Raw genomic sequence first — 15,033 nt, 5'->3', positions numbered from 1 at the left:
TACCCTTCCACGCTTAGGGTGGACAAAAATATTTACAACAAGGGGTGGTGAGGGACAGAGTCTCTGAATTAAGCAGAAAACTCTCACCCAGTCCAGAGATCAGGGCTAGATCCAACACCGTTTTTTAGCTCACTGCACCATCCCAGTTTCAGAACCTGGCTGTATGCAAATTAGTCTGTTCCTGTCCCAGTGCATGATGGGAACAGGGCAAACCAAACTACAAAAGCCAATTCTTACACTGGGAAGGAAACAAGCTCCCGGGGACCGGTTTCTGGCATTACAGCCGTCTTCGGCCCGGTTTGCTTGAATCCTGATGGTGCAATGAGCAAGGGTCTCACATCTGAGAATACCCTTCCACGCTTAGGGTGGACAAAAATATTTACAACAAGGGGTGGTGAGGGACAGAGTCTCTGAATTAAGCAGAAAACTCTCACCCAGTCAAGAGATCAGGGCTAGATCCAACACCGTTTTTTAGCTCACTGCACCATCCCAGTTTCAGAACCTGGCTGTATGCAAATTAGTCTGTTCCTGTCCCAGTGCATGATGGGAACAGGGCAAACCAAACTACAAAAGCCAATTCTTACACTGGGAAGGAAACAAGCTCCCGGGGACCGGTTTCTGGCATTACAGCCGTCTTCGGCCCGGTTTGCTTGAATCCTGATGGTGCAATGAGCAAGGCACTAAACTGGTTCAGAATCGCTAGTTTAAAAAAAAAATTATTTCGCACGTTAGGGATTGTGATTTCCTAAACGCGATTCAGTAAGAATTGCAATTAGGAAATCACAATTCCTATTTTCTGTATATCTGGTCCGTTCTAATACAACATGGGCTAAAGTTGGAAAAAAAGTCTCAACATATGTTTGTTAATCTATCCCTTTCTCACAAGACCAATTCAAGGCTGCGTCACAATTTTCACTTGCTTAGGTTGAACGCTAACTTTGACTCAGGGTCGGATTGGGACAGTAAATAAGCCCAGGCACCGAATAGACTAACTATAAAAGTAGCCCTCGTCTGAAAATCCACAGTTTTTAACTTTTAAAACCACACTAGGTAAGTATTTTGCAAGGTATGGGAGACAGTATGCAATTATGGTTGTTGGACTCGATATTTGCGGTAGTATAGGGGAAATTTAACTGAAAAGAAACATCACACGACCTTAAAATAGGCCCACAAACACAGCCAAAAAAATACACAGGCCAACAAACACAGCCAAAAAACAGGCCCATACACTGACCTTTTAAAACAACAGCACTACGGACATTTGCCAGATTGCCCCATAGACCAGTCCGACCCTGTTTTTCAGAACCTTTGTGACACAGTTTGTGCCTCGAACTGGTTCAATATGCAATGTAATTTATGAACAGGTAAAAGCCACAAGCAATACACGCCCCGCTGTCACTCACTGCCAACGTCAATAAATAGTTACGAATTAAGGGGCAGATTTACTAGTCCCCTGCGCCACCACTACGTCACTTTTCCTGACGTACTGGTGGCGCAGGGGGCTCCTCCATATTTACAAGGAGAGGAAAAGCCACCCTGCGTGACTTTTCCTCTCCTCGTAAATATGGCGCCTTCACACACAGCATTGTGCGTGGAAGGGGCGTTCCATGGGTGTTGCTGTGGGTGTTTCCATGCAACACCCATGGAACAAGACACATCTTCAGATTTACGAGAAATCGTAAATCTGGAGATGCGTGTGAAAGCTACGCCACCCTAGAGGTGGCGTAGAGAGGCGCAAGGAGGAGAAATGTTTTCATTTCTCCTCCTTTTTTCCTCTTTCAATGCATACTGCATTCTACAGCACGCATTGAAAGAGGAAAAAGTCTCTCGTGATTGTTTTTTGTGCAGGAAGGTGCCCCTTTTTTATTTATTTATTTATTTATTTTTAGAGTTTTCTATAGCGCGAACTTGAACCGATTAGGTTATCAGAGCGCTTTACATAGCACCAGTTCCGTTACATTTTATCACAGCAGTTTACATAGAATCAGTTACGTTGCACATTTCAGGATCTTGAACCAATTAGGTTATCAAAGCGCTTTACATAAGACAGCATTCGATGTCCAGTGCCCTCCTCCGCCGTGTAGCGGGGGACCTCTTCCAGCCCTCCGAAGTCGTCGAGCTGTCGGGACTAGGCTCCTGGAATTTCAGCTGCCCCTTTACAACTAATTTGTTTGAAGTCATGACGGAAATCTCAAACCCAGCAGCAACCAAGTGAGCTCTCTGTCTCCAAGTTTCTCTCCGTGCTTGGTGATAGTCTAGTATTTTGGATTTAGGCGGCTCGCACTGGTCATGTCACGTGACAGACTTCAGGAAACCTCGTTGTTTTGAAAGTTTTCCTGCACAAAAACAATCTCCCCATGACGCAAGCACCCTTGCACTATGGTGCAAGGGTGCCTGGGCCAGCGCATGGCTGCAGTTTGTGCGCCACCACAGGGGAAGCACAGAGATGCAGCACATTCTTGTTAATATGTTGCATCTCTGTGCTTTCCAAAGTAACACAGCACGGCGCAGTAAAATGACTTGCTGCGCAGTGCTGAGTTACTTTGTTGTAAATCTGCCCCAAAGTTGGTAGAACATTTATTGTTAGAAATACATCGCTCTCTTCATCGTCTAAGAGTAAGGCCTCTCGTAAATGTTATATTTTTTGTATTCATAGGGTTTTAAAACATTTTAAAATATTGCATAAATAGCAAATTCCATGTATTACAAACATTATCTTGAACTGCCCTTGCTATTTACCTGAAAAGGGCAAGTTCCATGAAATAGGTCTTTTGTTGCTGACAACTGTTTCGTCCAATGAAACTATTTGTGTTGTGAGGTAACATTCGTGTCACGAAATCGCAGCCCGTGATTTGAAGACGCTCAACGTGGTTGGTTCCACACACGGCACCAAGCCAGAGCCATCTCTGACTAATCACAAGCCACCGACTGGGGGGTAGGGGAAGTGCAGTTGTAGACCAGGGTATATATGCCAGTTTGTGAAAGCTTTCTATAACAGCACCGTGCAAATACTGGTTGCAGGCCCAGAGTTTGCAAGCATGTGAAAGACAAACTTGCCTTTAATATTTAACAGATAAGAGGAAAGATGTATGTTGCCACCACTGCATGCCGCAGTTGGTTGGTTGATAGCTTTATTTCGATATGCAAATATCATAAAAGCATTTACATAACAAATTTAAAACAGCACATCGATAAAGGAAAAGACTGAACATTAAAATCAACAAGTAACAAGCATTTACAATGCAATGGTTTCAGCATTATTAAAGGTAGAGCTATTGGCATTGTTCATGACATTTTTTTTGTGTTTTTAAAAAAATAAATCATAAATAGCATTGTTATTTACATTACCAATAGCTTAATTGTTAAATAAATGGCATTGTCATGTACAAAGCCAATAGCTTAATCGCTCGCATATGCATGACCTATTGCATTTACACCCACACAGAGCCACACACATACACAGCCACCCACACAGTCATTCACACAGAGCCACCCACACACACACAGAGCCACCCACACACAGAGCCACCCACACACAGACAGAGCCACCTACAAAAAAAGCTATCCACACAGAGACACACACACAGAGCCCCCCACTCACACAGAGCCCCCCACTCACACAGAGCCCCCCACTCACGGCGAGAGCCGGGGGAGGAGAGTGGAGGGAAGGGAGAGAACCCAAGAGGAGAGCCGGCGCGAAGAGGGAGAGCAAGCAGAGGTGGAGGAAAGCAGCACCAGCGAAGGGAAAGAGCACCGCGAGAAGAAGGGGAGGCAGTTCATGTCTAGGGAGGACAGACATGTGATGGAGGAGAAGGAACAGACAGGCGGAAGGAGGGTGATTCGAGAGGCAACAGAGAGGGATTGGAAAGAACTGAGATGTGAGAGACGAGACGAAGACGAGCAGAGGCGACCAGACCAGTCGGAGAAAGAATAGAGAAAGATGGCTTATCTGTAAAATTGCCATTCATTTTAGAAGCGTCGTTAATTATGGATCTATGACAGAATTTTGACAGACAGAATTTCGGCCTACACAAATATCGGCGTAATTATATCGATAGCAAAAATATCGACGCCCTATGTACAACATGGTAAGTACCAAAATATCGAAAAAATAATATTGATGTTAAAAATATCGTTGTTAAATATATCGATTTTTTAAAAATTTAAAATAACATAAAAAATACTATAAATAATACTTATTAATTACTTAAACATATTTAAATATATGTAATAATGTTAAAAATAATAATAATACATATTTAATTAAAAACATTTTTTAAATCATATATCATATATAATTACTTAACAATAATTACTATTCCCACTCCAGTGGGTGCAACAATAGGGAAAACTGACCCTGAACCCTAAAAATACCCCTTTACCCAAAAACCTAAAACTGACCCTGAACCCTAAAATACCCCTTTACCCAAAAACTGAAAACTGACCCTGAACCCGAAAAATACCCCTTTACCCAAGAACTGAAAACTGACCCTGAACCCAAAAAATACCCCTTTACCCAAAAACTGAAAACTGACCCTGAACCCTAAAAATACCCCTTTACCCAAAAACTGAAAACTGACCCTGAACCCTAAAAATACCCTTTTGCCCAAAAACTGAAAACTGACCCTGAACCCTAAAAATACCCCTTTACCCAAAAACTAAAAACTGACCCTGAACCCTAAAAATACCCCTTTACCTAAAAACTGAAAACTGACCCTGAACCCCAAAAATACCCCTTTACCCAAAAACTGAAAACTGACCCTGAACCCTAAAAATACCCCTTTACCCAAAAACTGAAAACTGACCCTGAACCCTAAAAATACCCCTTTACCCAAAAACTGAAAACTGACCCTGAATCCTAAAAATACCCCTTAACCCCAAAAACCAAAACTGACCCAGAACACTAAAAATACCCCTTTACCCAAAAACCCAAAACTGACCCTGAACCCTAAAAATACTACTTTACCCAAAATTAATTAATATTACAATTAAATTACTTCCCACCCTATTCCCCTATAAACCCACAACCCGCTCCAGTAGTAAAACATATAATTTAGTTAAAAATATACATAAATTATCAATTAATTATTCTATTAATCAATTAAAATAATTCATTGCCAATTAATATTTCATAGCAAAATAAATTAATCATTAAAAAATAATTATTTCATTACAAATAAATTACTTCCCACCCTATTCCCCTATAAACCCACAACCCGCTCCAGTAGTAAAACATATAATTTACTTAAAAATATACATAAATTATCAATTAATTAATTAATTAATCAATTAAAATAATTCATTGCCAATTAATATTTAATTGCAAAATAAATTAATCATTGAAAAATATTTATTTAATTACAAATAAATTACTTCCCACCCTATTCCCCTATAAACCCACAACCCGCTCCAGTAGTAAAACATATAATTTATTTAAAAATATACATAAATTATCAATTAATTAATAAATTAATCAATTAAAATAATTCATTGCCAATTAATATTTAATTGCAAAATAAATTAATCATTAAAAAATTATTATTTAATTACAAATAAATTACTTCCCACCCTATTCCCCTAAAAACCCACAACCCGCTCTGGTAGTAAAACATATTATTTACTTTTATATATTTTTTATTTATAAAAACATATTAAACACATATTATAACAATTAATTTAAATACTTAACTAAAATTTCTAACACATATTAGTAAATCGAAATTACTTACATCGATATATATGCTATCGATATAAGTAATTTCGATATTACTTACCTTAGGGTCGATATTCTGGCCATCGATATTCTGGACATCGATATTCTGTCCCATCGATATTAGCAACTCGATATAAGTGTAAGTCGAAATTAAAAAATCGATATTTTGACTGTTTACCGTTAATTATTATGCAAACTTGTAAATGATGTCGATTTTTATGATAAACTGAGAATATATGCTTTTTATGTTTATAGTGTTTAATAAACTGATGATAAACTATTATTTTGATAAACAGTAGATCAGCGGGAGCAAGCAAGAGCCGAGAACTGCTGGGGTGGAGAGCCGGAAGTGGGTTCTAGGTCATGGAATGGAGAGATAGCAGAGGTGTGGAGAACAAGAACAGATTGAGAGTGAGTGTGAGAGTGTGAGAGAGTGAGAGAGTGAGAGCAGGAGAAGAAAAGAAGTAGGCGAAAGAGGGAGCAAGGAAAGTGCAAAAGGGGGGGGGGCAGTGAGCAGAGGGGGAGAGGGACAAGTCTGACCGGAAAAGAGAGGGCAGACAGAGACAGAAGAGGGGGAGTTGAGGGCAGCAGCAAAGAGGGGAGGGGGAAGGGAAGGCTTGAGGGATGGGTACAGGGCATAAGGAGGGACATGAGAAAGCGAAGGGGAGATGGAAGGGGCGAGGGTACAGACAGAGCAGAATATATAGAGGGGGTGGAGGCGAGTTTAGGAGAAAGAACGAAGATAGGACTGAAGAGAGGGAAAGAACAGAGGGGTGAGAGGGAGAAGAAACAGCAGCGACACCAGGAGAGAAGAATACATCCAGGGGAGCAGGGAGAGCATAAGAGTGTGGAGAAGCGAGATCAGAGGGATGGAAGATGGGGGAGAGGGCTGGGGACAAGTAGAGAACAGGGGAACTCCAGAAACCGGAGGTGAGGAGGGATGCGTGCACTCTGAGGAGAGAGGGCAGAGGGAGCACGTGAAGGCAAAGGGAGAAATCTGAAAGAGGGTGAAAGAGCGGGCGCTGTGATGAGATATGAGTGGTGGAGGTGAGGGTGGGTGGGTGATGGGCAGAGAGGAGCGGATGAGGAGATAAAGTACCGGTCTGAGTTCATGAATGAGAGCTGGGCTGGTGGGGAACTGGAGGTACGCCTTGTAGAAAATACATTGATTCATATCCTGGATAGAAATGAATAACTAGGAAAAAGTTCAGGAGAAAAAACAGACTCATGGGCAAACAACAGGCAGCTGTACCCTACCATCTCAGACACTCTTGACCCTGCTTGAAATACCTGGAATTCGTCGAAGAGAAATTGCAGTTTACTTCTGGAAGTTTGTGTCGCATCACAAACACACAGTAGTACCTAGCAGTTACGGAAACGTGTGCTTTAAGACACACAGTTTCTAAAAGCAGTTTAAATGGAGTTAAGGACATCCAAAAAGTGCCGTCCAAAGTTAACCGATGTATAAATCTTTTTTAACATAGTAGTATTAAATTAGGGTTCAGATCTACAAAATTAAAAACCATGATGCATAGCAAGATGCACAGCAAGATGCACAATTCCCCCCAATACTGTAAGCACAAAACAGAAGGCACAAAAGGTGAGTACTAGAGAGTGTTTTCGAAGTCACAGGACACGCCATCACTGAGTCAACCAAATTGTGAAAGGGTAGAGGGTACACCAAGGCCATCACATGACCTTACCTGTCATCCTCGCCATCGACCAGAGGTAAGGACTTCAAGGGAAGAAACCGGACCCGCTAGACTGCCACCCCTCCCTTCCAAAGAAGTTGAACCACCTATTCCTGAAATGCCTTCAGCGATGATGGACTGCGGCAAACCGGCCACCGAGTGCTCCATGAGACGCCTTGCATCTGGGATCTGATTTGCCACTGACTGGATGAGCGAGGGCGCAAAGATTTGAGCAGAACTTAAGAGGTATCTGGTGTGGTATGTGCTGAGACACCGGTACACTGGCAGGATAGTGAGCAACACCCTGAGCCCTGTTGTGTACAGTGGGGGGTGTACAGTGGGGGGCTGGGACAAGACAGGTGTGGGGCCCAGACCAGCAGAAGCTGTCAAGCTGATCTAGCTAACAGCGGCTGAGGCAGGGGCAATTGGGCCGACAGCCGGGATCTGCTGATTATTCATTCCTTGAAGCACGGGTTCCAATCCTTGAGCCTGGGGTTTTGCGGGAACGGGGGCCTTCTGCGCTGCCATGACCAGTTACTGAGGAAGGCTCTGCGGGCCCATCGGCACCCCCTGGGGCTGAAGCGGCTGCAGGAGAGGTGCAGTTAGAGTGGGGGCACTCTGCTGCATGAAGGAGGGCATTCCTTGGTTAATAGCTGCTGGTGCTCGCTGCGCCGTGGAGGGCAGATTCAAGTGCTGACCCACTGCCACATTATGACTGGACTGCGACGCAGTGGGCAGATTTAAGGATTGACCCACGCTGTGACTGACAGACGTTGCAAGGGGTAGATTTATTTGCTGGGGCACATTCTGACTGGTGACCACTGACGTGGGCATCATCGTGGGTGCATGTGCAGCAGTCGTAGCAGAGGCCGTGGATTGTGCTTGTGCGGCTGTGGATTGCATGTGTGCCGAAAGATTATGCCCAGGAGCCCTGGCCCTACCAAGGTCTGCAGCTTATGGGGGTGCTGCAAGTAATCAGCCACGCTCCCTGTAACAGTAGTCTGAGTAGCCGGCATGGCGATGAGGGCGGAGGGAATCTGCTGCTGGGCTGCATAGTGGAGCTGCTGGGGCAGAGTCTGTACAGGCTGTGAATAGGGGGGTTGTTGGTGCACTGAAGGCACGGCCCCCATACTATGACCAGCCGAAGGGTTCAATGGAGGTTGGTAGCCCAGCTTTTGCTGTCCACAGCCGCCTTCAGGCGGGTGCGATTGTGCTGGCAAGGTGGCACTCTGAGCCCCGGGCTCCGAGTACCCCTGCTGCTCACCGGGGCCTGCGCACTCCGTATAGTGGCTCAGAGTGCTGCTGGCCGAGCTCTCGCTGGTGCTTTCCCTCTCCTCGGCCGCCTGCCTGACACTCTCCACCACCCTGTGAGGGGCCTCCACAGGCTGCTCCCGCTCGTAGTACTCGGTGCAAGTCCAGCGGCCCTTGCGGAAGGGCTAAGAGCTAGAGTCCAGTTTCACCACCCGGAACCGTGATGCGGCTGCCGCCGTGTCGGGAGCTGCGGGGGGAGGGGGCTGAGTTTGCGGCTGCCCCACAGCCGACCCCAGCGCGGCGGCCGCCACCGCCGCCTGTGCCACCTGTGCGATGGAGCCCCCGGAGGCCGGATGGGGGGGCTACGTGCACAGCTCCAGGGAGGTTGTTCATCATGTTCACTGCAGCCATGCCCCTGGGCAGGCCAGCGGCAGGAGGCTGCAGGGGCTCGGGGTGCAGGGGCCCGGCGATGCCATTTATGAGCAGCGGATGAGGCTGAGGAGGGGGCAGGCCGGGCAGGCGCGGCTGGTTTGGGGGACAGCGCCCCGCAAGTGCTGCAGCTGCTCCTCGTCGCCGCGCTCGTCACCGGACAACTCCGGCGCCGCTTTCTGTTGGGAGTCCTCGCTGCACGGCTGAGGGAATCCCGCCTGCTCCTCATCAGCTTGATCCTCCAGCTGCTGTTGAGCGGCACTCAGGATGCCTGAACGAAGGCGCCGCGGCCTGGATTACGCTGTGCACCTTCCATGATTGCCGCAGAGGATTAGGCTCCCGCACACCAGGAAGTGAACGCGGACGCTTGGGTGCGGTCTGCTCTGTCGGTGGCCGGTTACTAAAGGTTTCCTGGCGCTACAGCCGGACGTCAAAAACGGGCAGCGTAAGAGCCTGGGGAAAAGAAACCCAAAAAACACCTAAATATTAACTTGGGACTGCTGCCCGAGCAGAGCAGCCATACAAAGAAGAAGTACTTGTCCGTCACAAAACGCAACGTGACATTGCAGGCGGTGGTGCTTGTGAGTCGGAAGCCCGTGGCGCAGTTAATTTTCTCGCAGGTGGCAGCAGTTGGAGGAGAGCAGAGGAAGCGGCAGCTGTTCGTATCAGCTGAGGAAACTTTGACAAGAGAGGAGCCCTCCACGACCACGTTTCTCCGAGGCAGAAAGGCCTCGGAGAAACCACTGTTATTTTCGTGATTGGGGGGCGTGTTTTCGTTCTCCCCTCTTCCCATTGGCTGGAAGGTAAAATTCCAGCCAATGGGAAGAGGAGAGGGCGTGACTTAAAAAAAGACACGGAAACGCCCCCGAATCGCGTCAAGGCGGGCCCTGAACTCAGTGACGCTCCTCTCCTCCAATGGCTGGCCAGCATTTACGAGGCCAGCCAATGGAGAAGAGGGGCGTGTTCAGGCCCCCTATACTACTAACAAAAGATTTCGGCTCCGCTTACCCACTGCTTACGCAGTGGGACGGTAGCCGAAACCTAAAAATGGCAATTGATCAGAATAAATTAGTAAAAAAGGGATTAAATTGAAATAGACAGTCTTTTTAAGCGGATCAACCAAGCCCATTTTAAAAATTTGGATACTGCACAAACAATAGGAGGGGCGGTGTCCGTTAATAGGATCCGTAGAGCCACCAGACACTGTCGAGTGCCCAATTCTCTACAAAGTGGTTTGCCGCAGTGATTTCTCCCGAGGCGTTGCGCTGCACCGTCCACGGTTGAAGCCTAACGTAAAGCTAGCTTGGTAGAACATTTATTGTTACGAAATACATCGCTCTCTTTATCGTCTAAGAGTTAGACCTATCGTAAGTGTTATATTTTTTGTATTCATAGGGTTTCAAAACATTTAAAAATATTGCATAAGTAGCAAATTCCACGTATTACAAACATTATCTTGAACTGCCCTTGCTATTTACCTGAAAAGGGCAAACTCTGTGAATTAGGTCTAAACCTGGCAGATATTTGGCAGCCATCGGCAACCCCAGAACACGGCCTATCCCTGCTGACGAGGGGTTATACCCCGAAACACGTGTGCAGGGATGGCGAAGACCGAAAGATGATGCATCGCAAACACGTTACTACATTAACCAGAGTCCTTAGGGGCGACACCGCCGGTGTGTGAGTAGTGTGCGACCCCACCCCCATTTGTAACATCAAAGCTCCCTTGAGCAGTTGGCTGACGGGCCTGGGATCCCGCACCTACGCGCCTGAGTGGTACTAAACCTGGCAGATATTTGGCAGCCATCGGCAACCCCAGAACACGGCCTATCCCTGCTGACAAGGGGTGATACCCCGAAACACGTGTCCAGGAATGGTGAAGACAGCGAAGATAGCAGAAGATCAAAAGATGATGCATCGCAAACACGTTACTACATTAACCAGAGTCCTTAGGGGCGACACCGCCGGTGTGTGAGTAGTGTGCGACCCCACCCCCATTTGTAACATTAAAGCTCCCTCGAGCAGTTGGCTGACGAGCCTGGGATCCCGCACCTACGCGCCTGAATGGTACTAAACCTGGCAGATATTTGGCAGCCATCGGCAACCCCAGAACACGGCCTATCCCTGCTGACGAGGGGTGATACCCCGAAACACGAGTCCAGGGATGGCGAAGACAGCGAAGATAGCAGAAGATCGAAAGATGATGCATCGCGAACACGTTACTACATTAACCAGAGTCCTTAGGGGCGACACCGCCGGTGTGTGAGTAGTGTGCGACCCCACCCCCATTTGTAACATTAAAGCTCCCTTGAGCAGTTGGCTGACGAGCCTGGGATCCCGCACCTACGCGCCTGAATGGTACTAAACCTGGCAGATATTTGGCAGCCATCGGCAACCCCAGAACACGGCCTATCCCTGCTGACGAGGGGTTATACCCCAAAACACGTGTCCAGGGATGGCGAAGACCAAAAGATGATGCATCGCAAACACGTTACTACATTAACCAGAGTCCTTAAGGGCAACACCGCCGGTGTGTGAGTAGTGTGCGACCCCACCCCCATTTGTAACATCAAAGCTCCCTTGAGCAGTTGGCTGACGGGCCTGGGATCCTGCACCTACGCGCCTGAGTGGTACTAAACCTGGCAGATATTTGGCAGCCATCGGCAACCCCAGAGCACGGCCTATCCCTGCTGACAAGGGGTGATACCCCGAAACACGTGTCCAGGAATGGCGAAGACAGCGAAGATAGCAGAAGATCAAAAGATGATGCATCGCAAACACGTTACTACATTAACCAGAGTCCTTAGGGGCGACACCGCCGGTGTGTGAGTAGTGTGCGACCCCACCCCCATTTGTAACATTAAAGCTCCCTTGAGCAGTTGGCTGACGAGCCTGGGATCCCGCACCTAGGCGCCTGAATGGTACTAAACCTGGCAGATATTTGGCAGCCATCGGCAACCCCAGAACACGGCCTATCCCTGCTGACGAGGGGTGATACCCCGAAACACGAGTCCAGGGATGGCGAAGACAGCGAAGATAGCAGAAGATCGAAAGATGATGCATCGCGAACACGTTACTACATTAACCAGAGTCCTTAGGGGCGACACCGCCGGTGTGTGAGTAGTGTGCGACTCCACCCCCATTTGTAATATTAATGACTTCATTTCCCCAACAGACTCTAATGTAACATATACATCTGTTGATGATATCCAGTCAGCTTTTCGTTTACTGCCGATTCACCCGTCGGATTTTGAGCTGCTGAGTATGTTTTTCAATTATTCTTTTTACATAGACAGAGTCCTCCCAATGGGTTGTTCAGTGTCATGTGCACTGTTTGAAATGTTCATTACTTTTCTTCAGTGGTGTTTCTCAGAAAAAAGTGGTCACAAACAAGTATGTCACTGTTTAGATGATTTCTTGTTTATTGGCGAGGCCCAGTCGGATCAGTGCCACAGATCCCTACACATTTTCCAGGATTTGGCTGAGGAGGTGGGCGTTCCGCTGGCTCCTGGGAAAACTAAGGGTCCAGACACCAAACTTACATTCTTAGGTATTGAAATTGATACGGAACTCATGATGGCTAGGTAGCCAGCGGCTAAGGTGGGTGAGATTAGGTCCTTTTTATTGGAGATCATCGATGAGGAAAAAATCCAGCTCAGGCAGGTTCAGCGTTTATTGGGTTACTTGAATTTTGCTTGCCGCTTGGTGCATGCTGGCAGGACCTTTTGTAGGCGTTTGGGGATGGAGATGTCAGGGGCATTTCTTCCTCATCATAGGATAGGCTCACCAAACAGATTAAGAAAGATTTGTTAATTTTGCTGCAATTTTTGACGGATTTTAATGGAGTCTCTCTATATTGTGTGGCGGATGATACCATATTTTTTTCAGGCACTTCTGGAGCACATGGTTTTGGCATTTTTTGAGAGGGTCATTGGTGCGCGGAAAAATGGCCTTCATATTGGCTAAAACAAGGCCGAAGCATAGCCTTTCTTGAATTGTTTCCTCTCATTGTGGCTGTGTTACTTTGAGGGGAGGAGTCTAAGGATAGGAGTGTTCTTTTTCACATTGACAATATGGCCGTTGTGGAGCTGATTAACAAGCAGAAGGCAAAGGATGTGCGTGTATTACTCCTTTTGCGTTTTTTAATTTATTTATTTATAAAGTTTTGTATAGCTCGAACTTGATCCCAGAGGATATCAGAGCGCTTTACAATTTGAGGCAAAGGTAAGATAGAGTTATGCTGTCAATGAGCCATAGAACACTATCAAATGCACTTATACACCTATATCGACATTACACAGCAGCACACATCTATGCTGCAGAATCTTCAATTAAACATTGTGTTTAGAGCGAGACACATACCAGGTGTTAATAATTAATTGTGGATGCTCTGTCTCGATTCAATTGGCAGAAATTTTGCAGCTTGGCGCCCGAGGCAGACAGCTGCAAAACCTCGATCCCGAAAGACATCTGGGCGCTGGGGGAATGAGAATCGTTGATCTGGTTGAAAAATCTATAGCCCCTTCTAATAGACGCAGTTATCGTCAGGCCTGGACGGGGTTTTTAAGTTACACAAAATGTATCTCTCTACAGAAGGTATCAAAAAAGTTATGTTAAGGTTTGTTTTGTATTTGGTCAATTTGGGTTTATCTCATACAACAAATTCAGGAAAATTGGTTGGCATTTCTTCTTATAGTCAGTTGTGGTGGGCACAGGAATTGACGGGGTGTTTTATTGCGGCGTATGTTGAAGGGTCTGGGGAGGGAGCGTTCGTTTTCTTCGCAGTTACATTAGACAATCACTTTTCAACTTTTGCAACAAATTTTAAGGCAGCTAACAGTTTGCTGTTATGATTTGTGGGAGGTTTCATGTTTTAGACTTTGTATGATTTGCTTGTTTTTCGGTACTTTTAGAGTTTCCGAGTTGTTAGGTTTGCAGGATCAGAAAGGTATGCAAGTAGAGGATAATTAGGTGCAAGGAGGGGAGCTAAGGATTCTTTTGAGGAAATCAAAAACTGACCAGCTGGGTAAAGGTACTTATATCAATCTGTACGGTAGCGGAGTTCAGAACTGTTGTTCATTAAGGGAATGGGAGTCATTTTATGTTTCATTAGGTTTGCAACATGGGGACATATCATGCATAGTAATTGGAGCAAAATTACTAGTGGTCAACTATTGGCAGTTTTACGTACAGTTTTGACATTGTTGTGAAGAAACCCCTCACTATTTGGGACTCACTCTTTTCGGATAGGGGCAGTGACCGAAGAGTACAGATTGAGATGGGGATGGGACGACATTAAAAGATTGGGAGATGGAAATCTGATTGCTGTACACGTTATGTGAGGAAATGAGATGTTTTTATTTTATATGTGGACTAACTTTGTTTTTTTCCCGCCTAGGTGGTGTTAAAAGTTCTGTATCATCAAAGAGGCGGACATGGATAGTGGGCCATTCTTTTGTAAAATGGTCAGCCAGCTACGCCCAACAGCAGATTTGTGGCCGAGCTCTTGGTTTGCCTAGCAAGGGACAAAAAGTTTTGTGGCAAGGGAGGGGATATGAAGTGAGATGTGTTATTTCCCATGCTCTCTGAGCTGTCTTCTACTAGAGGTTTCTCAGATTTACTAATTATTAATTTGGAGGGAAATGAACTTGTATCATTGTCTGGTTTATCCCTTTTGAAGAAAATGAAATTGGATTTGGCAGTGATCAAGATTAATAGGGGAGGTACAACGCTGGTTTGGACTGCATTTATTTACAGGCACCATTGGAGGGGAGCTCGCAACCACACGGCGATGGAAAGGGCTTGCAGAAAACTCAATCGGGAAATGAAAATCTTTAGTTCTGCAATTGGTTTCAATTTTTTAGCTCATGATAATGTCACAGGTGCGGAATATCATCTTTTCAGGGAAGGCGGGGTACACTTGTCACAAATGGGCCAGGCATACTATTT

The 15,033-nt window shown here is 46.0% G+C and overlaps 1 pseudogene; it reads right to left on the bottom strand.

The window, feature by feature from the left end:
- The window catches only part of LOC147659344 (TSC22 domain family protein 1-like), a 29,456-nt pseudogene extending 20,223 nt beyond the window's left edge, over positions 1-9,233 (bottom strand).
- Between the last annotated feature and the right edge of the window lie 5,800 nt (positions 9,234-15,033).

This window comes from Lissotriton vulgaris, unplaced genomic scaffold (assembly GCF_964263255.1).
Source record: "Lissotriton vulgaris unplaced genomic scaffold, aLisVul1.2 SCAFFOLD_4852, whole genome shotgun sequence".
NCBI classification, from domain to species: domain Eukaryota; kingdom Metazoa; phylum Chordata; class Amphibia; order Caudata; family Salamandridae; genus Lissotriton; species Lissotriton vulgaris.
The sequence above is the reverse complement of the archived record's forward strand: the minus strand, read 5'-3'. Positions and strand labels throughout refer to the sequence as shown.